We start from the raw sequence: 27,243 nt of genomic DNA, 5'->3' as shown, positions 1-27,243 counted from the left end.
CACTATATACAGATAAGTATTGTCCTAAGATATTCACTATATACAGATAAGTATTATCCTAAGATATTCACTATATACAGATAAGTATTGTCCTAAGATATTCACTATATACAGATAAGTATTGTCCTAAGATATTCACTATATACAGATAAGTATTGTCCTAAGATATTGTCACGAACTGACAGGACGGGTAGTGGATCCTCTGGACCAGAGAGGCGATGATGCGGGTCGTACTGGGGGATCGGTTCTAAGCAGTTACTGGTCTTCACCAGGGCCCGCCGCAAGGAGGGATGGACTTGCTGCGGCGGTAACTACCAGGTCGTGTCCCCCAGTAGCGACTCAACCTCTCTGGCAGCTGATATGGCGTGGTACACAGGGAGCAGGCAAAGGCGTAGTTGGACGTGGCAGAGGGCAGGGCAGGCGGCAAGGGTTCACAGGCGAGTAGACGGTAGCAACGGGTTCGGCAAATGGGCAAGGCAGTACAAGGCTATAGGGAACGCTTTCTCAGGAAGGGGCAGGTAACTTTTATAGGGAAGGAGCAGAGGTCATTAGCCAGCACAGGCTTCCAGTATCCATATACACTGCTATATAATACTATATACACCGCAGGAGAAATGCTAGCACAGGCTTCCAGTATCCGTATACACTGCTATATACTACTATATACACCGCAGGAGAAATGCTAGCACAGGCTTCCAGTATCCGTATACACTGCTATATACTACTATATACACCGCAGGAGAAATGCTAGCACAGGCTTCCAGTATCCGTATACACTGCTATATACTAATATATACACCGCAGGAGAAATGCTAGCACAGGCTTCCAGTATCCGTATACACTGCTATATACTACTATATACACCGCAGGAGAAATGCTAGCACAGGCTTCCAGTATCCGTATATACTGCTATATACTACTATATACACCGCAGGAGAAATGCTAGCACAGGCTTCCAGTATCTGTATACACTGCTATATAATACTATATACACCGCAGGAGAAATGCTAGCACAGGCTTCCAGTATCCGTATACACTGCTATATACTACTATATACACCGCAGGAGAAGTGCCAGCACAGGCTTCTAGTATCCGTATACACTGCTATATACTACTATATACACCACAGGAGAAATGCTAGCACAGGCTTCCAGTATCCATATACACTGCTATATACTACTATATACACCGCAGGAGAAATGCTAGCACAGGCTTCCAGTATCCGTATACACTGCTATATGCTACTATATACACCGCAGGAGAAATGCTAGCACAGGCTTCCAGTATCCGTATACACTGCTATATACTACTACATACACCGCAGCAGAAATGCTAGCACAGGCTTCCAGTATCCGTATACACTGCTATATACTACTATATACACCGCAGGAGAAATGCTAGCACAGGCTTCCAGTATCCGTATACACTGCTATATACTACTATATACACCGCAGGAGAAGTGCCAGCACAGGCTTCTAGTATCCGTATACACTGCTATATACTACTATATACACCGCAGGAGAAATGCTAGCACAGGCTTCCAGTATCCGTATACACTGCTATATACTACTATATACACCGCAGGAGAAATGCTAGCACAGGCTTCCAGTATCCGTATACACTGCTATATGATACTATATACACCGCAGGAGAAATGCTAGCACAGGCTTCCAGTATCCGTATACACTGCTATATACTACTACATACACCGCAGCAGAAATGCTAGCACAGGCTTCCAGTATCCGTATACACTGCTATATACTACTATATACACCGCAGGAGAAATGCTAGCACAAGCTTCCAGTATCCGTATACACTGCTATATACTACTATATACACCGCAGGAGAAATGCTAGCACAGGCTTCCAGTATCCGTATACACTGTTATATACTACTATATACACCGCAGGAGAAATGCTAGCACAGGCTTCCAGTATCCGTATACACTGCTATATACTACTATATACACCGCAGGAGAAATGCTAGCACAGGCTTCCAGTATCCGTAGTTTCAGGTGCTGCAGAATGGGCAAATGCTTGTCTATGCTGTGAAGATACGAGATGTGCAGCACCTGAAACTACGGATACTGGAAGCCTGTGCTAGCATTTCTCCTGCGGTGTATATAGTAGTATATAACAGTGTATACGGATACTGGAAGCCTGTGCTAGCATTTCTCCTGCGGTGTATATAGTAGTATATAGCAGTGTATACGGATACTGGAAGCTTGTGCTAGCATTTCTCCTGCGGTGTATATAGTAGTATATAGCAGTGTATACAGATACTGGAAGCCTGTGCTGGCATTTCTCCTGCGGTGTATATAGTAGTATATAACAGTGTATATGGATACTGGAAGCCTGTGCTTGCATTTCTCCTGCGGTGTATATAGTAGTATATAGCAGTGTATACGGATACTGAAAGCCTGTGCTAGCATTTCTCCTGCGGTGTATATAGTAGTATATAGCAGTGTATACGGATACTGGAAGCCTGTGGTAGCATTTCTCCTGCGGTGTATATAGTAGTATATAGCAGTGTATACGGATACTGGAAGCCTGTGCTAGCATTTCTCCTGCAGTGTATATAGTAGTATATAGCAGTGTATACGGATACTGGAGGCCTGTGCTAGCATTTCTCCTGCGGTGTATATAGTAGTATATAGCAGTATATAGAGAAGAGGGTTGCATTGACAATCCAACACAATGGGCAGCACATTGAACACATTTTATAAGTGGTCAGAAACTTGTTAAAAACTAATGAAAGAATAAAGTTACGTTAAACCCAAGCACATCATTGTTTTTCTTGTGAAATTCCCAATAAGTTTGATGTGTCACATGACCCTCTTCCTACTGAAAAAACAAAAGTTGGATTCAAAATGGCCGACTTCAAAATGGCCGCCATGGTCACCACCTATCTTGAAAAGTTTCCCCCTCACATATACTAATTTAATATCACCGACCATTCCCATTTTATTAAGGTGTATCCATAGAAATGGCCCACCCTGTATATACAGATAAGTATCAGCCTAAAATATTCAATATATACCGGTGTTTCCCAACCAGGGTGCCTACAGTTGTCGCAAAACTACAACTCCCAGCATGCCCGGACAGCCGTTGGCTGTCCGGGCATGCTGGGAGTTGTAGTTTTGCAACAGCTGGAGGCGCACTGGTTGGAAAACACTGATCTATAGTATATGGATATATATCAGGAGGAGGAGGAGGATGGTGCACCCGGTCTGCCGTAATGCACCTGGCATCATTTCCATGCATCCTACCGGGGGGGATAATTTTACCCCGTATAAAGGAGAGCGGGTGTCAGAATGAGACAGGCACCATTGTGCAAGTTAAGGAAATCTATCCTTTTGTTCCGTGTCGGGGAAAGGCTTTGAATTCCCAGAGCGCTGTGCACAGAGGCTGCCTGACAGCACCGTGACTGCATATCCAGATGGAAGGAGGGGGGTGTTATTATGGGGTGGGCTTGGAATCTGCGGGTGTGTGGCTAGCGGAAGCCTATATCTTATGAATGGGGATTGATACACTCCAGGCCAGCGGTAATGTAAGCACAGTGGCTCTCCATAGAGGACAATAGGGGATCAGCTACCCCCTCCTCCTATACAGTGCCAGTTTACTTTACATCGGAGGGGATCGGGATGGACCAACACTAAGGGTCTCCGTGCTGAATGGGTGAGTCTGGGGTCTTTTGTTACATCCTTGTTACATTGTATCCATCGGCTCATGTTCAATGCTGCTCATTGAGCGTCCGTGTAAGCGGGGAGGCATCGGCCATCACCTCTCCATGCATCAACTCCGGCAAACTTCATAGGGTTCTGGTTTGTTGGGACTGAGACAACGGATTTGGGAGGGGGGCACAATGACGCTTCTGACAGTGCCATCCTGGGGGGAACTTAGCAAATCTCAAGGGGGTATGGTGGATGTTATGGCTGTGCTGGCTGGATATAAATATTGATAATGATGATTATATTATTATATTATTGTTATTATTATTATTTATTGTTATTATTTATTATGACAATAATCATCAATAATATAATCTTCATAAATAATCATTACTATTATTAATATTTATTATTATGTATTTATTATTTATGATGATTATATTATGATATTATTATTATTATTATTTATTGTTAGCATTATTTATTATGACAATAATCATCAATAATATAATCTTCATAAATAATAATAATAATTATTATTATTCATATTTATTATGTATTATTTATGATGATTATATGATTATTATATTATTATTATTTATTTTTATTATGACAATAATCATCAATAATATAATCTTCATAAATAATAATAATAATAATTATTATTATTTATTATTATGTATTTATTATTTATGATGATTATATTATTATTATATTATTGTTATTATTATTTATTGTTATTATTTATGTTGACAATAATCATTAATAATATAATCTTCATAAATAATAATAATTATTAATATTTATTATTATGTATTTATTATTTATGATGATTATATTATTATTATATTATTGTTATTATTATTTATTATTTATTGTTATTATTATTTATGTTGACAATAATCATTAATAATATAATCTTCATAAATAATAAAAAAATATTAATATTATTATTCATATTTTATTATTATGTATTTATTATTCATGATGATTCATATTATTATCATTATGATTGTTATAATTAATATGATTGTTATAATTCATATGGTTGAAAAAAAGACCAGAGTCCATCAAGTTCAACCTATAACCCTCATGAGTTCCTACTGAGTTGAGTTGATCCAGAGGAAGGAAAAAATATGATGATTTATTATTATTATTATTATTACTACTACTATTATTTTTATTAGTATTATTATTTATTATGATGCTAATAATAATCATCAATACTATAATCTTCATAAATAATAATAATAATTATTATTATTACTATTATTATTAATATTTATTATTATGTATTTATTATTTATGATGATTAATAATATTATCATTATGATTGATTGTTATAATTAATATGATGATTTATTTATTTTATTATTATTATTATTATTATTATTACTATCATCACTCTTGCATATTACTATGGGTATTATTCATAAACCTTATAGAACTTAAAGAAGTGAACTATATTATGTAGATTTTTTATGTAAGTCAGTGTTTCCCAACCAGGGTGCCTTCAGCTGTTGTAAAACTACAACATTCCAAAACAGCCAAATCTGTATTCCTTCCCTGTCTGCTCCTCTGCTTTGTACATAAGCTGATGTCATCCATGCAAACCCAAAGTTATTTAATATGAGAGTTTTACTGGCTTGTCGTAGCACAATGTTTCCCAACCAATGTGCCTCCAGCTGTTGCAAAACTACAACTCCCAACATGCCCAAACAGCCAAAGCTGCATTCATTCCCTATCTGCTCCTCTGCGCTGTACATAAGCTTCTGTCATCCAGGCAGAGCCAGGGTTACTCAATATAAGAGTTTACTAGATTGCTCCTATTTGTTGTCCTAGCACAGTGTTTCACAATCAGTGAACCTCCAGCTGTTGCAAAACTACTACTCCCAGCATGCACAGACAGCCAAAGCAGTATTCATTCTCTATCTGCTCCTCTGCGCTGTACCTAAGCTGCTGTCATCCAGGAAGAGCCAGGGTTAATCAGTATGAGAGTTTTACTAGATCTTATTCATTGTCCTAGCACAATGTTTCCTAACCACTGTACCTCCAGCTGTTGCAAAACTTTAACTCCCAGCATGCCCAGATAGCCAAAGCTGTATTCATTCACTGTCTGCTTTTCTGTGCTGTGCATAAGCTGCTGTCATACAGACTAAACCAGTGTTATTTAGTATCAGAGTTTTACTACATTGCTGTTATACCTTGCCCTAGCACAGTGTTTCCCAACCAGTGTGCCTCCAGCTGTTGTAAAACTACAACTCCCAGCATTATTGAAGTTGTAGTTTTTCAACAGCTGGAGGCACACTGGTTGGCATACACTGATGAAAGCGTATGATTTACCTGGTTGGTCCACATGGTTAACAAAAGATGTGTGGAGATTCTTAGATAATGCTGCCATGTTTCCTGGAAAGTCCATCGCTAAATCTGTGTCGGATCGATAACTCGAACAGGGAAGTGAAGTTACTATATTGCAATGTCATCATGGCTCTGAGGTAATGTTTACCAAACAGTGTGCCTCCAGCTGTTGCAAAACTACAACTCCCAGCATGCCCGGACAGCCTTCGGCTGTCCGGGCATGCTGGGAGTGGTAGTTTTGCAACAGCTGGAGGCACACTGTTTGGGAAACACTCCTGTAGAGGTTGCCATAAAGATCACTAATACTAAAGATTCATTTGTAGATATTATTCCTTTATGTTGTGGTATTTTACAGTACATTATAATATTATTAGTGCCCTATACCTGCCCTATTATACAGTATATACAACATGTAGAACATAGTTACATAATTACATATAGTAGTTAGTGTGGTTGAAAAAAGATGCATGTCCGTCAAGTTCAACCAAGAAGGGAGGAAGATGGATGAAGGGAGGAAATGTGGTCACATAAAGTAGTTATATTCTAGTACGTAGGGGGCAGTATTATAGTAGTTATATTCTTGTATATAGGAGCAGTATTATAGTAGTTATATTCTAGTACATAGGGGGCAGTATTATAGTAGTTATATTCTTGTATATAGGGAGCAGTATTATAGTAGTTATATTCTTGTATATAGGAGCAGTATTATAGTAGTTATATTCTTGTATATAGGAGCAGTATTATAGTAGTTATATTCTTGTATATAGGAGCAGTATTATAGTAGTTATATTCTAGTACATAGGGGGCAGTATTATAGTAGTTATATTCTTGTATATAGGGAGCAGTATTATAGTAGTTATATTCTTGTATATAGGAGCAGTATTATAGTAGTTATATTCTTGTATATAGCAGCAGTATTATAGTAGATATATTCTTGTATATAGGAGGCAGTATAATAGTAGTTATATTCTTGTATATAGGAGGCAGTATAATAGTAGTTATATTCTTGTATATAGGAGCAGTATTATAGTAGTTATATTCTTGTATATAGGAGCAGTATTATAGTAGTTATATTCTTGTATATAGGAGGCAGTATTATAGTAGTTATATTCTTGTATATAGGAGGCAGTATAATAGTAGTTATATTCTTGTATATAGGAGCAGTATTATAGTAGTTATATTCTTGTATATAGGAGCAGTATTATAGTAGTTATATTCTTGTATATAGGGGGCAGTATTATTGTAGGTATATTCTTGTATATAGGAGCAGTATTATAGTAGTTATATTCTTGTATATAGGAGCAGTATTATAGTAGTTATATTCTTGTACATAGGAGACAGTATTATAGTAGTTATATTCTTGTATATAGGAGCAGTATTATAGAAGTTATATTCTTGTATTTAGGAGCAGTATTATAGTAGTTATATTCTTGTATATAGGAGCAGTATTATAGTAGATATATTCTTGTATATAGGAGACAGTATTATAGTAGTTATATTCTTGTATATAGGAGCAGTATTATAGTAGTTATATTCTTGTATATAGGAGCAGTATTATAGTAGATATATTCTTGTATATAGGAGCAGTATTATAGTAGTTATATTCTTGTATATAGGAGCAGTATTATAGTAGTTATATTCTTGTATATAAGAGCAGTATTATAGTAGTTATATTCTTGTATATAGAGGCAGTATTATAGTAGTTATATTCTTGTATATAGGAGCAGTATTGTAGTAGTTATATTCTTGTACATAGGAGACAGTATTATAGTAGTTATATTCTTGTATATAGGAGCAGTATTATAGTAGTTATATTCTTGTATATAGGAGCAGTATTATAGTAGTTATATTCTTGTATATAGGAGCAGTTTTATAGTAGGTATATTCTTGTATATATGGAGCAGTATTATAGTAGTTATATTCTTGTATATAGGAGGCGGTATTATAGTAGTTATATTTATCATGTACGTATGGAGCAGTATGAATATGAGTTATTCAATGTTTACTAAAGTCATGTATACGTTTTGTCAAAATAAGGAAAACATTTTTGAGATCTCTTTAGATATAACACTAAGGGGGAGATTTATCTAAACCTGTGTAGAGGAAAAATTGCCCAGTTGCCCATAGCAACCAATCAGATCTCTTCTTTCATTTTTCAGAGGTCTCTTTAAAAATGAAAGAAGCGATCTGATTGGTTGCTATAGGCAACTGGGCAACTTTTCTCTGCACAGGTTTTGATAAATCTCCCCCTAAGTCTCTTTTATAATATGATAATGTCCCCCCCAGTTGCCATGTAGCTCTAGCCGAACACCATATGTAACTTACAGGAAAAATACTGAAGGGCAGAAATGTACCATTGGGATTGCTAATTTCAGGATAACTCCCATCATGGACCAGAAGAATGCTGGGATGATGAAGTTATTGGTGGCAGATCTAGTATTGCCCTGTTTTGTCTAGGATTAGGGGTTATCCAGATCTGGAAATAACATAGTTGATTTAATAAAAAAAAAAAGGAAAAACAGCACCCCCCCTGTCCTCAAGTTGTGTGTGGTATTGCAGCTCAGTTCCATTGAAGTTTATGGAGCCAAGTTGTAATACCACACACAACCTGATGACAGGAGGGGTGCTATTTTTTTTGAAAAGATTACCTCTTTTCACTGTTTGTTTTTTAACCGATAAAGGCCGAAATATATATATTCTGCAAAGTTTTGCCAAGTGTAAACCCGGCCATAAGTTTGCTGAAGAAAGCATATGTATTGTTTGTTATCTCATGAGGCTTTTGTTACTCTGCTAAAAAAAAAAAAAAATTTTAAAAATTTAAAAAGATGTTCAATTTGCTGTGAATAAAACCGTGGGCTGTTACGGCAAAATCCGTTTGTGGACTACTTGTCTAACTCTGACCAGGTCACACTATATCAATAGCCACTAACAAAACAAAAAACAAAATCACCGGTATGATCGCACATCCAATATTAAAGTAATAATATCAATCTATTATAACACAACCAATAGAAGACATAAAACACAAGCCAATATGTGACCATAGAGGCGGCTACCTACTAAGCTACTATTAGGTTCTTTTTTGTAAAAACAGCACCACTCCTGCCCATAGGTTGTGTGTAGTACTGTGTGATGTCCCAGTATGGGATATCATCCTTCAGTCCTATCTGTTTGAGTCCTTGTACGTCCTCAGGACTCACCTGCATTGTATCCCCACAAAGTGTATAGGTTGTACATAAAGTGTAAAGGACCTTTGATATGGTCACATGGTTATTAGTCACATGATAATGGTTGTCATATGTTAAAGTCACATGTTTTGTTACCCAGAGAGCACCAGGTGACCAGATGACCTGCAGCTATCCTATGGGCTCCTTGCACAACCCCCTTTATAATGAAGGGAGGAGCTGCAATCTGCCTCTTTGGCTCTTACACCTCTCTTAGATCCTGAGGTCAAGTCCAGTCCAGACGTCTCAGAACCAGTGTCCAGCACATCTGGAGGCCTCAAGCCTAAATGGCAGCCACAAGTCAGTAAGTCAAGTCATCTCTGTCTGCTGTCACTATCTTCAGTCAAGTCAAGTCTATTATAGTCAGCGCGGCTGTCCTTAAGTCACTGCAAGTCCCATTAAAGGAGTAGTCCAGTGCTGACTCAGTGGTGAGTAACTTATCCCCTATCCTAAGGATAGGGGATAAGTTGCAGATCGCGGGGGGTCCGACCGCTGGGGCCCCCTGCGATCTCCTGTACGGGGCCCCGACAGCCCGCGGGAAGGGGGCGTGTCGACCTCCGCATGAGGCGGCGGCCGACACGCCCCCTCAATACAACTCTATGGCAGAGCCGAAGCGCTGCCTTCGGCAATCTCCGGCTCTGCCATAGAGATGTATTGAGGGGGTGTGTCGGCCGCCGCTTCGTGCGGGGGTCGACACCCGCTATCTGGGCCGAGAGCCGGGGACCCGTACAGAGAGATCGCAGGGGGCCCCAGTGGTCGGACCCCCCCGCGATCTCAAACTTATCCCCTATCCTTAGGATAGGGGATAAGTTTTTCACCACTGGACTACTCCTTTAAGCTGCAAGGTCCCCTGTGTTACTAGTCACCTCTCTGGGATCCTGACCGAGCTGTAAAGAATGTACATCTGTCTACCTCAGTAAAAGCTATCGTTAAGCTAACCTAGTAGAAGCAAGGCAGGAAAAAAACCTTGAAGTCGGCGCTGCTGACTCTTGTAAGAAGGATAAGGCAATGCCAGAGATAGTGAAAAAGTCCTCAACAGGACATTTTAGTGAAAGAAAATAAAAAACAGACAGGATTACGTGTTTTGGGAGGATCCCTCCCTTCCTCAGATCAGGGTGAGTTTTTAACAGTATTGAAAGGTTTATATAGCCTAAAATGCGCCCATTTTGGGCTATATAAACCTGTCAATACTGTTATAAACTCACCATAATCTGAGGAAGGGAGGGATTCTCCCAAAACGTGTAATCCTGTCCGTTTTTTTTTTCAATAAAATGTCCTGCTGAGGATTTTCTCACTATCTCTGGCATTGCCTTATCCTTCTTACAAGAGTCAGCAGCACCGACTTCAAGGGTTTTTTCCTGCCTTGCTTCTACTACTAAAATCCAGGACGACTTTGTCTTCTCCTGCAACCCTTTGGCTCAGCAGCGGCTCGCACCATCAGTTCCCCCGATTTTATCGTGGGTTATATGCGCATTTATTGCTATCATAAGGTGAGCGGCCATCTATAAGCTCTGCGTGGTTGCCCCCCACTCACCACTCATTTGTCTCAGGGTAATACACGAGGCGCGGTTCATTCTTTTTTTTATCTCCACAGTTAACCTAACCTGGCCTTGGACTATTATTTGCCCTGCCTAAACTAGGACTAGCGGTACTACCTTCGGGTGGTTACATGCCCTGGCGTCACGAACATTAAGAGATTAACACCATCTGCCCCTGGGCAAAACCATCTGCCCCTACACCACACAGCGCACCCCAACACCACAACTGCATTCGTTTTAATGGAGCTGAGCTGCAATACCGGACACAACCTGTGGACAATAGTGGCACTGTTTTTTTGCAAAAGGAAAGAAGTAATGTTTTTTTAGATACTGAATAACCCATATGAAAGCATTAAACATCTCAATTAACCCTACAATAGTGTATGAACCATCAGGTCAGACCCTGTGTATAGAGCCATGATCCCAACCTGCTGGGCAAAAGTAGTGCCACAGATTCCCCGGTGTAAAAGATGATTATAATACTGTACAAAACATCATTAGGAAAAATGTGTAGAGCCAAAAGTGGGGGCCAAACCGCACACGTATTACCACAGTACAGGTGGCTCAGTTGGTGGGAGGGTGGTCATGGTCCTGGGTCTGACATGATGGTTCATACAATTTTGTAGGGTGTGTAGAGATTTTAAAGGGGTTATCCACTGTGTTATAAAAAGTAATATGGTGCAGTGGTGGAAGGAAAATAGAAAAAAAAAATACAAAAACACTTACCTAGTCCCGGTCCCCCGCAGTGGTCTCCTGTCTTGGCCAGTGATTGGCTGAGCTGGCAGGTCCTGCATTGAGAACTTGTCTAGGAAGAAGATTGGGGGACCAGGCGGAAGAGAAGAGGAGCTGCAGAGGCACCGGGGCTGGGTAAGTATGATTTGTGTTTGTTTTTTATATTTTTCAGCACTACAGTGACTTTTTCTGTTTACCCACTGACAAAGAAATGATCTATTTATTATTTTAATGGTCAGTTTATCTGAACATTGAGGGACAGAATAACAGAAAAAATCCCCAAAAAAACTTTTTCAAAGAAATTATGAATTGATTTTTTACTCAATGAAATAAGTATTTGATCCCCTATGAATCAGCAAGACTTGGCTCCCAGGTGTCTTTTATACTGGCAACGAGCTGAGATTAGGAGCACTCTCTTAAAGGGAACACTACAAATTTTAGCTTGTTACCTATATAAAAGACACCTCTGTCCACAAAAGAAATCAATTAGATTCCAAACTCTCCACCATGACCAAGACCTAAGAGCCATCCAAGAACGTCAGGGACAAGACTGTAGACCCACACAAGGCTGGAATGGGCTACAAGACCATCGCCAAGCAGCTTGGTCGGGGGCTCCTTGTTCAATCTCACCTTGTGGAGTTTCAATGATACTGAGAACGGTGAGAAATTAGCCCAGATCTACACCGGAGGATCATTTCAATGATCTCAAGGCTGCTGGGGCCATAGTCACCAAGACAACAATTGGAAACCCATTACACTGTGAAGGACTGAAATCCTGCAGTGCCCCCAAGGTCCGTCTGCTCAAGGTGGCTCATGTACAGGCCCATGAACAACTAAATGATTTAGGAGTCATGTTATACATCACTTCCTGCAGACTCTATATACAAGACGTATATCAGTAATGACAGTAAAGAATTGGTGGAACCGATTAGTATTGAATTACACAAGCACTGTTTGCACTGAAGGGGGCGATAAACCTCTATGGCAAAGACTTTCTATAACATATGGTTTTGTGTCTCATTTTCAAGGCTTGCGGACAATATCCCTTAAAGGTGAAAACCTTTTTTTTTTTTTTAAATCAACTGGTGCCAGAAAGTTAAACAGATTTGTAAATTACTTCTATGAAAAAAATCTTAATCCTTCCTGTACTTATTAGCTGCTGAATACTACAGCGGAAATTATTTTCTTTTTGAAACACAGAGCTCTCTGCTGACATCATGAGAACAGGGCTCTCTGCTGACATCTCTGTCCATTTTAGGAACTGTCCAGAGCAGCATATGTTTGCTATGGGGATTTTCTCCTACTCTGGACAGTTCTTAAAATGGACAGAGATGTCAGCAGAGAGCACTGTGCTCGTGATGTCAGCAGAGAGCTCTGTGTTCCAAAAAGAAAAAAATTTCCTCTGTGGTTTTCAGCAGCTAGGTCAGACAGGAAAGATCTACACAACTTCCTGTGGAGCATACAGCAGCTGATAAGTACAGGAAGAATTAAGATTTTTTAATAGAAGTAATTTACAAATCTGTTTAACTTTCTGGCACCAGTTGATTTAAAAAAAATAAAATTTCCCCTGGTGGAAAACAATTTTTTCTCTAAACAGATTTGTAAATGACTTCTATTTAAAAATCTTAATCCTTCCTGTACTTATCGGCTGCTGTATGCTCCACAGGAAGTTGTGTAGATCTTTCCTGTCTGACCACAGTGATCTCTGCTGACACCTCTGTCCATGTCAGGAACTGTCCAAAGCAGGAGAGGTTTGCTATGGGGATTTGCTCCTACTCTGGACAGTTCCTGACATGGACAGAGGTGTCAGCAGAGAGCACTGTGGTCAGACTGAAAAGAGCTACGTAACTTCCTTTGAAGCATACAGCAGCTGATAAGTACTGGAAGGATTAAGGATTGGAAGGATTAATTCTATTATTTTTTAATAGAAGTCACTTTTAAATCTGTTTAACTTTTTGGCACTAGTTGATTTAAAAAAAAAAAAAATTATATATAGTTTTACACCGGAGTACCCCTTTAAAAGGCAGCCGTAATGACATCTATATTGAAAGTTCCCAGAAAATGCTCTTCATGGCTTCCGTCTCCCTGCAGCGATTTGTATTCTCTATTAATGTACAATCAGGTCAGATGTGTGAAGGGAGACCTGACCCACCGTAGCCGATCCTGTCAGAGCTGTGGGATCCCCATGGAGAGCGGCCGAGCCCTAGAGAACAATCAGTTACACATCGTGACCTGGCAGCTCTTTACCATTCATAGCATTCACCAGCCTCATAAAGACTATGCTTAGATAATACAGTGGTTTCAAACTGTGGCCCTCCAGATGTTGCAAAACTTCAACTCCCAGCATGCCCGGACAGCCAACGGCTGTCCGGGCATGCTGGGAGTTGAAGTTTTGTAACATCTGGAGGCCCACACTTTGGAAACCACTGTCCTAGAGATTTAAAAGTGATGGTCGGAGATGCAGCAGGGTCTGTCTGGCCTTAGATCCGTCATCAGAACATAATATGCAGAATTGCTAAATGTCTCCTATATGACCCTATTTTATGTCCCCCCGATGAAACTCTACCATCGGTTGGGGTGAGAAAACATGTTGGAATATTATGCCATATTATCTGCCTTGCTATATATGTGTGTGTTATATATGATCCTGTTTTATGTCCTCTGATGAACCCTACCATCGACGGGGGTGGGTTACACGTTGGATTATTATTCTATGCTATCTGCCCTGTTATATGTGTGAGATATTTGATCCTATTTTATGTCCCCCGATGAAACTCCACCATCGGTTGGGGTGGGAAAACATGTTGGAATATTATGCCATATTATCTGCCTTGCTATATATGTGTGTGTGTGTGGTATATGATCCTGTTTTATGTCCCCTGATGAACCCTACCATCGATTGGGGTGCGATACACGTTGGGATATTATTCCATGCTATCTGTCTTGTTATATGTGTGAGATATATGATCCTGTTTTATGAGATAATAGGTTAATAACAGTATGGCCGCCTGTGCTCTACACCTTTTTGTTTTTTTCTGAATCCCTAACAAATATGTTTTGGCGTCGGGTGGAAGGATGATGAGCCTCCTCCTCCTCCGGCAGCTCGGCATGTTGGCAGGCTGTGCACATCATTCTCTGGATAATGTTTATTCATCGCTCTGGTGCCAAACCGGGCAGTGGGATTGTGCTTCATTCTTCTGACAGTGTAATAGAATCTAAATGTACAATGAGAAAGATGGAACATTTTAGCTTGTTCTTCGAAAAAAAAAGGATTTTTTTTTTAATGAAACCATGACCTATGACCCCTGCTCATTCAATAGCCCCATATCATGCTGGTTCTAGACATGCCCCAGCCCATACTCGAACACAGCCCGAACCATCGCCCATACTGAAGATACTATTACCCACATCTATACCAGAGCACATGCCCTTACATAGCCTAGCACTGCCCATACCCAAACCATTGCCCATATGCCACATGCTACTGCCTATACTCAAATCACTGCCCAGATGACAAATACCACTGCCCATACCCAAACCATTGCCAATGCTCATCATGCCACTGCCCATTTGACACATACCAACCACTGCCCATACCTAAACCGTTTCCCATACTCCACAAACCTCTGCCCATACCCAAGCCATTGCCAATGCTCATTGTGCCATTGCCCATACCTAAACCATTGCCAATGCTCATCATGCCACTGCCCATTTGACACATATCAACCACTGCCTAAACCATTGCCAATGATGCCCATACTCAAACCATTGCCAAAGCTCATCATGCCACTGTCCATTTGACACATACCAACCACTGCCCATACCTAAACCATTTCCCACACTCCACAAACCACTGCCCATACCCAAGCCATTGCCAATGCTCATCATGCCACTGTCCATACTTAAACCATTTCCAATGCTCATCATGCCACTGCCCATACCTAAACCATTGCCAATGCTCATCATGCCACTACCCATACCTAAACCATTGCCAATGCTCATCATGCCACTGCCCATACCTAAACCATTGCCAATGCTCATCATGCCATTGCCAATACCTAAACCATTGCCAATGCTCATCATGCCACTGCCCATTTGACACATATCATCCACTGCCCATACCTAAACCATTGCCAATGATGCCCATACTCAAATCATTGCCAAAGCTTATCATGCCACTGCCCATACCTAAACCATTGCCAATGCTCATCGTGCCACTGCCCATACCTAAACCATTGCCAATGCTCATCGTGCCACTGACCATACCTAAACCATTGCCAATGCTCATCATGCCACTGCCCATTTGACACATATCATCCACTGCCCATACCTAAACCATTGCCAATGATGCCCATACTCAAATCATTGCCAAAGCTTATCATGCCACTGCCCATACCTAAACCATTGCCAATGCTCATCGTGCCACTGCCCATACCTAAACCATTGCCAATGCTCATCGTGCCACTGCCCATACCTAAACCATTGCCAATGCTCATCATTCCACTGCCCATACCTAAACCGTTTCCCATACTCCACAAACCACTACCCGTATAATACATACCAACCACTGCCCATACACAAGCCATTGCTAAAATTCCTCATACCACTGCCCATACCCAAACCATTGCCATTACTCATCATGCCACTGCCCATACCTAAACCATTGTAAACATACATCATACCACCATCCATACCCAAACCATTGCCAACATTCATCATACTAGTACCCATACCCAAACCATTGCCAATACTCATCATACCACTGCCTACATTCAAGTCATTGCCCACATGCAAAGCCATTCCCATACTCAACATACTATTGCTCATGCTTAAAATACCACTTTCCATACCACCATTGCCCACACTGATTATAGCAGTGCCCAAACCATTGCGAATGCAACACATGATGTTCATCCAGGCATATTATTGCCTATTTTAAAAATACTTGTCTCTTCTATACCCATACCAGTGTGATCTCAAAAGGCACGAACATACACAATTGGGTGGCATGAACGTGCATGTGTTCGGGGGGGGAGGGGGGTCTTTTACTGTTGGCACCCAAGACTATACAGACCACAAAATATAGGGAAAGTCCAAACCTATGTCACCCAACAGCACCAATGGGCATTATCTGCATTCTCCAGGGCCACCTATTATTTTTTTTTCTTAAAGGCACGGTGTGCTTATTCCGGCCAGGGACCACACTCTATAGCTGCCATCATCCAATTGTTACTTCATTCTCTCACAGTCCATTTTGGAAATAAAATAGTTAATTATCCGCTGACCTAATGGAGGATTTTTTTTCCCCAGATACGGATGACAAATTCCGACCACATCTCATTGTATTCAGCTGAAATATTTACAGGCAAATCTGCATAAAATATTCCTCATCTGAATAAAAATAATTTACTTTCAGACATCCGTGGAAATGTATCCTGACTTGTTAAGGCTCTAGAGCAGGGTTTCCCAACCAGCGTGCCTCCAGCTGTTGCAAAACTACAACTCCCAGCATGCCCGGACAGCCTTTGGCTGTCCGGGCATGCTGGGAGTTGTAGTTTTGCAACAGCTGGAGGCACGCTGGTTGGGAAACACCTCAGACTAGGGAATAATTGGGGTCCATTTTTTGGGACAAGTCTTAGAAGGTGAAAGACTCACCCATAAGTGTGGCGATACATGTATGATCGCTAGAGATGAGCGAACTTACAGTAAATTTGATTCGTCACGAACTTCTCGGCTCGGCAGTTGATGACTTATCCTGCGTAAATTAGTTCAGCCTTCAGGTGCTCCTGTGGGCTGGAAAAGGTGGATACAGTCCTAGGAAAGAGTCTCCTAGGACTGTATCCACCTTTTCCAGCCCACCGGAGCACCGGAAAGCTGAACTAATTTACGCAGGATAAGTCATCAACTGCCGAGCCGAGAAGTTCGTGACGAATCGAATTTACTGTAAATTCGCTCATCTCTAATGATTGCAGATGGATTTTGAGGATTATATTCTAATGATTTTTATTATTATTATTTTATTATGATTATTATTATTATTTTATTATTACTATTATATAATAATAATAATAATAATAATAATAACAATACTACCACCATTACTACACTACTACTACTACTAATAATAATAATAATAATTATTATTATCATGATCATTCTTCTTCTTATAATTATTTTTATTTTATTATTATTATATAATAATAATAATACCACCACCACTACTACACTATTACTACTACTGCTACTACTACTACTACTAATAATAATTATTATTTTTATTATTATTATCATTCTTCTTATAATTATTATTATTATTTTATTATTATTACTATTATATAATAATAATAATAATACTACCACCATTACTACACTACTACTACTACTACTACTACTAATAATAATAATAATAATTATTATTATTATTATTATCATTCTTCTTCTTATAATTATTATATTATTATTATTATTACTACTATTATTATATAATAATAATACTACCACCACTACTACACTACCACCACCACCACCACCACCACCACCACTACTACTACTACTACTAATAATAATAATTATTATTATTATCATTCTTCTTCTTATAATAATTATTATTTTATTATTATTACTATTATATAATAATACTACCACCACTACTACTACACTACCACTACTACTACTAATAATAATTATTATTATTATTATCATTCTTCTTCTTATTATAATTATTATTATTATTTTATTATAATAATAATACATTATTATTATTATTATTATTATTATTATTATTATTATTATATAATAATACCACCACCACCACCACCACCACTACTACTACTACATAATAATAATAATAATAATTATTATTATTATTATTATTATTATCATTCTTATTATCATTGTGAGAATTAATTATTATTATTATATTACTATTATGTTTTCTTCATTATTTCACTGCCCCCTCCCCCTCTCCTCCTGTTACGTAACTGTTCACACAAGAAGAAGTGAATGTGTGAAGTTTACTCCAGAAATAGATTGCCAGCGCAACGAGCAGCCTCGGAGGATCTGCAAAATGTAACTGAACTGGAGGATTTGTCTGGAAAAAGTCGCCGGGGGTCATTTCCTAGTGATTTGGTGAATGACTGGTTAAAGGGGTACTCCGGTGGAAAACTTTTTTTTTTTTTTAATCAACTGGTGGCAGAAAGTTAAACAGATTTGTAAATGACTTCTATTAAAAAATCTTAATCCTTCTAGTACTTATTAGCTGCTGAATACTAGAGGATTTTTTTTTTGGAACACAGAGCTCTCTGCTGACATCACGAGCACAGTGCTCTCTGCTGACATCTCTGTCCATTTTAAGAACTGTCCAGAGTAGGAGAAAATCTCCATAGCAAACATATGCTGCTCTGGACAGTTACTAAAATGGACAGAGGTGTCAGCAGAGAGCACTGTGGTCGTGATGTCAGCAGAGAGCTCTGTGTTCCAAAAAGAAAAGAATTTCCTCTGCAGTATTCAGCAGCTCATAAGTACTAGAAGGATTAAGATTTTTTAATAGAAGTAATTTACAAATGTATATGTAGCAACAAAGAAACACGCGTGCACTCACCGCTCAATGGAGACTGTTCAACATGGGGTCCGGTCCACGGAAGGGCTGGGTCACAGCATCGGTGCAGGCAGGTAGGTGGGCGCTCGGAGGCAACGCCGGCTGTTTCACACGTGTAGGTGTGCTTCTGCCGGCCTCAAAGGCATGTGAAACAGCCGGCTTTGCCTCGGAGCGCCCACCTACCTGCCTGCACCGATGCTGTGACCCAGCCCTTCCGTGGCCCGGACCCCATGTTGAACAGTCTCCATTGAGCTGTGAGTGCACGCGCGTTTCTTTGTTGCTACATTGGTTGATACTACACATTTCTCGTATGTGCACCCCGCAGGAGACTCTTTCATAGGCCTCTGATGTCACGCAGTATCTCCGTATCTCAGGTGCAGTAACACTATAGTGTGCCCTCTCCTTCCCTGTTTTCTTTTTTTTTTTGTGTAATTTACAAATCTGTTTCACTTTCTGGCACCAGTTGATTTAACAAAAAAAAAAAGTTTTCCACCGGAGTACCCCTTTAAGACCCCCTGATCAAATCATGTTGGCGAGCCGAAGCAGATAGTAGAGATGTCGCGAATTGTTCGCCGGCGAACAGTTCCCGGCGAACTTAGCATGTTCGCCCGGCGAACATATGTGAAGTTCGATTCGTCCCCTATACTTTAACATTGCGGTAAACTTTGACCCTGTGAGTCAGAGTCAGCAGACACATTACAGCCAATCAGCAGCAGTCCCTCCCCTCCAGACCCTCCTACCTCCTGCACGGACGCCATTTTACCCTCATTCGGCATGCTGCAGGCTTAGAAAGTGGAGGGACAGAGAAGCTGCTCCTGCTGTAATAGGGAAAGTGATAGCTAGGTTGCTGCTAGTTGGTGTATTCAGGGTCCACTTTACTCCTAAAGCACTAGTCTAACATCTGCTTTAAGGACAGCACCCAAAAAAGCCCTTTTTAGGGCTCAAATATCAGTCCGTGTGTCTTGCAACAGCTGGAGGCACCCTGGTTGGGATGGAACCACTAGTTAAAAGGGGTACTCCGGTGTAAAACTTTATTTCCTTCAAGCAATTAACTACAGTATTAAAAGGACTATAAGTTCAGTCCGTGTGTCTTGCAACTGCTGGAAGCACCCTGGTTGGGGAGCTCTGCTTAAAAGGGGAACTCCGCTGGCAACCTTTTTTGCTCATTGTCACACTAGTGCAAATCACATTTGGCTCTAACTATGTGCTGCCTAATATGGGGGAATATATGTGCTGCCTAAAGGGGGGCTCTATGTGCATCCTAAAGGGGGGCTCTATGTGCTGCCTAACATGGGGGAATCTATGTGCTGCTTAAAGGGGGGATCTAACTATGTGCTGCCTAAAGGGGGCTCTATGTGCTGCCTAAAGGGAGGCTCTACCTATGTGCTGCCTAAAGGGGGGCTCTAACTATGTGCTGCCTAATATGGGGGAATCTATGTGCTGCCTAAAGGGGGATCTAACTATGTGATGCCTAAAGGGGGCTCTATGTGCTGCCTAAAGGGGGCTAAAGCACGTTATTCCAAAGAATTTAGGAATAATAGGTGATTTATGCCCTTTATGGATTAAAACCAGACTCTGCATCAACTATGTAATTTTCCATGGGAGTTTTGCCATGGATCCCCCTCCAGCATGCCACAGTCCAGGTATTAGTCCCTTTGAAACAACTTTTAAATCACTATTGTGGCCAGAAAGAGTCCCTGTGGGTTTTAAAATTTGCCTGCCCATTGAAGTCAATGGCGGTTCGCCCAGTTCGCGAACATTTGCGGAAGTTCGTGTTCGTGAACCGAAAACTTTATGTTCGTGGCATCACTAGCGGCTAGTATGGCTGGGGGTATTGTAGTCATACTTTTAGCGCCCTCTATAGGAGAAAAGTAGTATTGCATTTGTGAAAATAAAAGGCATGGGGCTGTGTTGTTCTTTTTTTACGCCATTCATTGTGCGGTCAAACTAACATCTTGATACTTTAAGTTGGCACAATTGAAACAATAGCCAATTTGTATAGTTTGCATTATGTTTTACTAAATTAACAAAATTCTAAACTTTTTGAAAAGTTTTTTTTTTTTTTTTTTTTATTGCCATTTTCTGACCCGTATAGCGTTTTTATTATTTTTGTATACCGGGCTATATGAGGGCTCAGATTCACTGTGATCTTTAATTTTTATCAGTACCATTGTGGTATTGATCTGACTTTTTGATTGGTCTTGTACTTTTTTCTGGGGTATGAAGTGACCAAAAAAAGAGCCGCAATTCTGGGGTATGAGATTTTTTTTACGTTTACGACGTTTACCACACGGGATAAATAATGTTAGAATTTTATAGTTTGGACATTTCCGCACATGGCAATACCAAATATGTTTATTTTTATTAATGTTTACATATTTTTTTTATATAAAAAATGGGTAAAGGGGGGGTGATTTGAACTTTTGATGTGGGAGGGGGTAATGTATGTGGGTTAAACATTTTAAAAGTTTAAACAGTCGCTGGGGACCCCCACAATCTCTCCTGCAGCACCCCCTGTCATCAGCCTCACGGAACGAAGATCGCTCCATGTCTGATGACTCATGATACAGGGGTCGGAGTATCGTGAAGTTATGGCTCCGCCCCCTCATGACGTCACGCCCCGCTCCCTCAATGCAAGTCTTTGGGAGGGGGCATGGCCCCTCCCATAGGCTTGCATTCTTATATACTGTGTGTGTGTATATATATATATATATATATATATATATATGTGTATGTACCGTATATTTAAAAAAAATTTTTTTTTATTTTATTTATTTTTTTGTTTTACTACTATTGCACAATAGAACCTTTTTTTAAAAATAAAATGTAAAAAAATTGTGTTCCCACATTTCATGACCTTTTTTAAATTTTTTTTTTTTTTCGCCTGATGTCACTAATTTAGGGCAAATTTTTGGGCACTATTTTGGAATACAAATCATTTTACTAATTTTCTCAATAAATGTTTTATTGTTTTAAGAAAAAACAAAAATGAACACCAAACAAGGATGTCATATACACCAGGTATACAAAATAGAGGGAAGCACACAAATAAGTAAACCATCCAGAAACAATTAAAGCAAGGAAACGGCCCCTAAGGCACAAATATCAAGTGATGAAAAAACAACAGTGTAACAATAAATCAATAAATACAATTTGCCGAACTAGAAGAGACCAATCAAAGACGAGCAACTAAGTGCACAGACATAACAGTACATGATTTTTTTTTTATTGTTCTCTTTTCTCTTTTTTAAGGCATATTAAACCCCCTAACCCCTCGTCGTAGAACGCTGTTTTTAAACGGCACAGCGGCGCCAAAGGGTATGAAGCGAACTCCTACCTAGTTGGTCCTGGCTGCTATCAAGCCAGGACCCATGGCTAATGCAGCACAGTGCCGATTAGGCCGATGTCTGGCATTAACCCTTTAGATGCCGCAATCAAAGTTGATCACGGCATCTAAAAGTGCCAAAATCTACTGCCAGTAGCTGATCGGGACAACCGCAGCAAAATTGCAGTGTCCTAATCAGCTTTAAGGACAGAGAGAAGCCTCTTACCTGCTTCTCTGCCATCTGAGCTGCGCTCCAACGCTGCGGCCCGGCCTGGCCGGCTGTAGCAATGGAGCGCCAATAACACTGATCAGTGCTCTTCTATGGAAATAAAGATTGCAGGTAATAGTCTCCTATGTGGACTATAAAATAGTGAATTAAATTTAAAAAAAAAAATTTAATAAATATAAGTAAGCCCCTTCACTAATAAAAGTTTGAATCACCCCCCCCTTCCCCATTTTTTAACCCCATCCCGACCCATGACATACATGTCCGTCATTTCCCTGTTTAAATACTGTGATTTATACAGATTACGGCATTTAAACATTAAATGCCACTATTCCTGGTGTCTAGTGGTCCCATAGCCTATGGGTTGCTAGGGAAGCCCAAGGCCTTACCTTGTTCTGGGCGTCTTCCCTGGCTCTGTGATTGCTTAAGGCTTTGTTTGGCGGCCCTTAGCAATCGAGCATGCTGGGAGTTGAAGTTTTGCAACATCTGGAGGGCCACAGTTTGAGACTACTGCTGTAGATAGTACTGATCAGTGCTATTCCCATGCACAGCACTGAACAGTATTAGCAATCGAGCGATTGCTATAAATAGTCATAACATTTTTTACGTTTGTTAAAAAATAAACTTACCAAGTCTCGCTTTGCCGGCCGTAGTGACGCCTCCTTGGCATGATTGACAGCCTATATCTCCACTCTGCTTCATCTACTTATGGAGTAATGCTAAGACGCAGGCCATCAATAACACCAAGGTGGCGTCACTAAGGCCGGAGCAGCAGGACTAGGTAAGTATAGCTTCCTGGCCAGGTGACTACTTATGGGGGAGACTAACTAACTTCATATCTTCCCCATCGCTGTGGGCAGGAGCGTCCCCAGGGGATGATGAGGATGAAGATTTTACCATAAATAATGCATTGCCAAGTGTTATATATGGTAAAATCTGATGCTTGGTTCAGTTTAAACTATGATAACATTTCTGTGCTGATTAGTTATGTACGATATGAATAACTATGACTTGATAAACTATGTAATTCTGGTTGTCTACTGCTACCACTAGGGGGAGCTCACTGCCTCTGGATTTATGCAGCTGATACAGAACTATATGATCGATGTATTATGATGTCCCAGTACAGGATATAGTCCCGTACAGTACTTGGGCCCTGTCAGGTTGAGTCCCTCTGTGTCCTAAGGGCTCTCCTGCAGCGTCTCCCCCATAGTGTTATATGTATTATGTATAAAGGACCTTTGAGTTAATCACATAACACTCGTCACATGTTCAATTCACATGTTTATTACCCAGAGAGCACCAGCTAACCAGGTGACCTGCAGCTTGACCTATGGGCTCCTTGCTTAGCCCCCCCCCCCTTTATAAGAGGGGGAGGAACTATAATCTCTCTCTTGTGCTCTTGTGATTCATTCTCTCCTGAGGCCAAGTCCAGTCCAGACGTCTCAGAACCAGTGTCCAGCACATCTGGAGGCCTCAAGCCTAACCTACAGCCACATGTCAGTAAGTCAAGTCATCTCTGTCTGCTGTCATTACCTTCAGTCAAGTCAAGTCTATTATAGTCAGTGTGGCTGTCCTAAAGTCTATCCAAGTCACTGCAAGTCCCAGCAAGCTGCGAGGTCCCCTGTGTTACTAGTCACCTCTCTGGGATCCTGGCCTTGCTGTAAAACTGTACCATCTGTTTACCTCAGTAAAGCTACCGTTAACCCTAACCTGGTCTTGGACTATCATTACCCTGCCTAACCTAGGGATAGCAGAGCTACCTTCGGGTGGTACCTTCGCAAACCACGCCTTGGCGTCACGAACACCATCTGCCCCCTGGGCTACAACATCTGCACCATACACCTCACATCACACCCCCGTGGCATGCCACAGTATAAATCTGTATGCAGTGAGCTCCTCCTAGTGGTGGCCGCAGGTGTTTGCTGTGATAACGTCATGACCAGACCAGGAAGCAATTCAATGCTTGAATTAAACTAAATCCATATCTACGCAATTGTCTGTGTTCTTCCATAGAGCTCAGCAGGATAATACGCAGTAAATGTATCAAATCTGTGTCATCCATTATCCATTGTATCCAGATGTTTTTTTTTTTTTCCAGAAAAATAATGTAATTTTCTCTTCACCTCAAAATGATAAATAATTCTGTCGTCGTGAATAGGTGCGAGCTGAGCTATTGTTCGGCTGTGGTTTGTCTCGTGTCTGTGACCTACTTTAGCCCCACTCGGGTTCGTTTTTCCACCAATGGGAAGAAGGTGTCGGGCCCATATTAGGAGGATGTATAGCAGATGCAGGCGCTGTTATCTGGAGACCTTTAGTGGCCTATTTCACACTCTTCAATGCCATCCATCAGGGAAAAAATATGTTATTTCTGTTCCATAAATTCTTCAAAAGATCTGAAATATAAGTCATTTTCAAGACGCTACAGCCGGTCAGAATAAAAAAAAAAAAGATTTTATTTTTAGATAAAGGGGCCCATGAGGGATCGGGGATTATAAGGTAGAATCGGTACTAATGCTCAATGCAAAAACTAAAAATAAACGTGTTGAGCCATAGGCACAGGCACCGACACCTTATCTCCCTGTACATATTGTAAGAACAGATAGTACTACATCCAGGTCTCACTGTTTTAATGAGGTAGGTAAACATAGTCCTGTGCTGCATTCTTGTCTTACAATATAAAGGAGACAGGCACAGACAGTACTGTCTTCATGTGTAAACGATTAAGCTACAGATAGTACTGCATTCTTGTCTCACTATGTAAACGAGGTGGGCACAGATATTACTGTCTTACTCTCTCTATATCTGTGTTTCCCAACCGGTGTGACTTCAGCTGTTGCAAAACTACAACTCCCCAAGCATGTATAGCCGCATTACCTTATGCCAGTGTTTTCCAACCAGCGTGCCTCCAACCTTTTAAAAAATAGAACTTCCAGCATGCCCGGACAGCTGAAGGCTGTGCGGTCATGCTGGGAGTTGTAGTTTTGCAAGGCTTGGAGGTACACTGGCTGGGACACACTGTGCTAGGACAACAAATAGGAGCAATCTTGTAAAAGTCATATACTGAACAATCTGCCTTCATGACAGCAGCTTATGCACAGTGCAGAGGAGCAGACAGGTAATGGATACAGCTTTGGCTGTATGGGCATGCTAGGAGTTGTAGTTTGCAACACTGAAGGCACGATGGTTGGGAAACACTGGTCTATATAAGTTATGTAGGTAAAGATAATACTGCTTCTCTGTCTCGCTATATAAAAACTGTTAAAGGTACATTCGGTACTGCCTCCCAGTTTCTCTATATAAATTATGTAGGTACAGATAATACTGCTTCTCTCTCTCTCTCTCTCTCTCTCTCTCTCTCTCTCTCTCTCTCTCTCTATATATATATATATATATATATATATATACACACAAAATAACGAAGAGAAACTGATAGTACTACTTTCCTATCTATCTATAATAATATAGGCACAGATAGTATTGTCTCCCTCTTTCTCCCAGTAAGTAATGTTAATGCAAATAGTACTTTTTCTTTATAAAAATGATAGCACTGCCCTCTGTTCCTCTATATAAATGACGTAGGTACAGATAATACTGCCTCCCTGTCTCTCTAAGTACACTTTTTTGAAAATACAGGTACTGTCTCCTTGTCTCTCTGTATAAATTATGTAGGCACAACAGTACTGCCCCACAGTGTACTCTAGGCACAGGTAGTATTACCTCCCTCTCTCTCCCTGTAAATAGTTTACGTGTAGATAACACTGCCTCACTGTTGCTTTAAAAAAAAATAAAAAAAAATAAAGCCACAGGTAATTCTGCCGTACTGTCTCTAGCAGAAAATAATTCTGCCTCCCTGTAGCTGTATAAATAATATAGGCACAGGTAGTATTGTCCGCCTCTTTCTCCCTGTAAGTAACGTAATGGCCGTCACGCCCCCTCCAATGGATTGAGGGGGCGTGACCGTGACATCACTAGCCTCCAGAGCTGCACCCGACGCTCTAAACGAAGGGAGATCACTGGTGTCTCCAGCGGCGGGACCCCTGCAATCAGACATCTTATCCCTTATCCTTTAGATAGAGGATAAGATGTCTAGGGGCAGAGTGCCCCTTTAGGTGATCTGGAAGGAAAAGTAGCAACATTTTTGCATTTTTTGCAATGAATGTAAACACAAAAAAAAAAACCTGTAATTACAATGATAAATTCTAAATGCTCCTCACTAGTCACATGAGATGGAAATTGCTTAGAATAAATAATAATCCTCCACAGGTGTCGCCACAATTAGGGTTCCTCCTATTTCAGGGGATTTGCCTTAAAGAAATGTAATATGCTCCAAAAATAAATAAGAAATTATTCATGTGCATCCCCCCCCCCCATGTAAATGAGTACGGCAGCGGGAGGTATACGCATGTGATTACCCGGCTCATGTTTAGCGCTGCATGTTTCCATGTGAAATCAGAGGTGTATGCGGAATAATAAATAAATATTTCGTAACATAGTCGTGTGCACCTGGTCTACATGTGCAAAGCAGTAAAGCCGACCTTCTGACTATTACGGGAAGGTCATCTACTGATAA

General features: G+C 40.4%; 1 protein-coding gene across 1 annotated transcript in view; it reads left to right on the top strand.

Annotated features, from left to right (window-relative positions):
* Positions 1 to 3,475: 3,475 nt before the first annotated feature.
* PDE4B (phosphodiesterase 4B) overlaps positions 3,476 to 27,243 on the top strand; it is a 467,359-nt gene continuing 443,591 nt past the window's right edge. The window contains 1 exon segment of the mRNA XM_056532827.1: positions 3,476 to 3,677. The gene's annotated coding sequence lies outside the window, so the exon portion shown is untranslated.

This window comes from Hyla sarda, chromosome 7, assembly GCF_029499605.1.
Source record: "Hyla sarda isolate aHylSar1 chromosome 7, aHylSar1.hap1, whole genome shotgun sequence".
Lineage (NCBI taxonomy): Eukaryota > Metazoa > Chordata > Amphibia > Anura > Hylidae > Hyla > Hyla sarda.
Note: the sequence above shows the minus strand (reverse complement) of the source record. Positions and strands in the feature narration are given on the sequence as shown.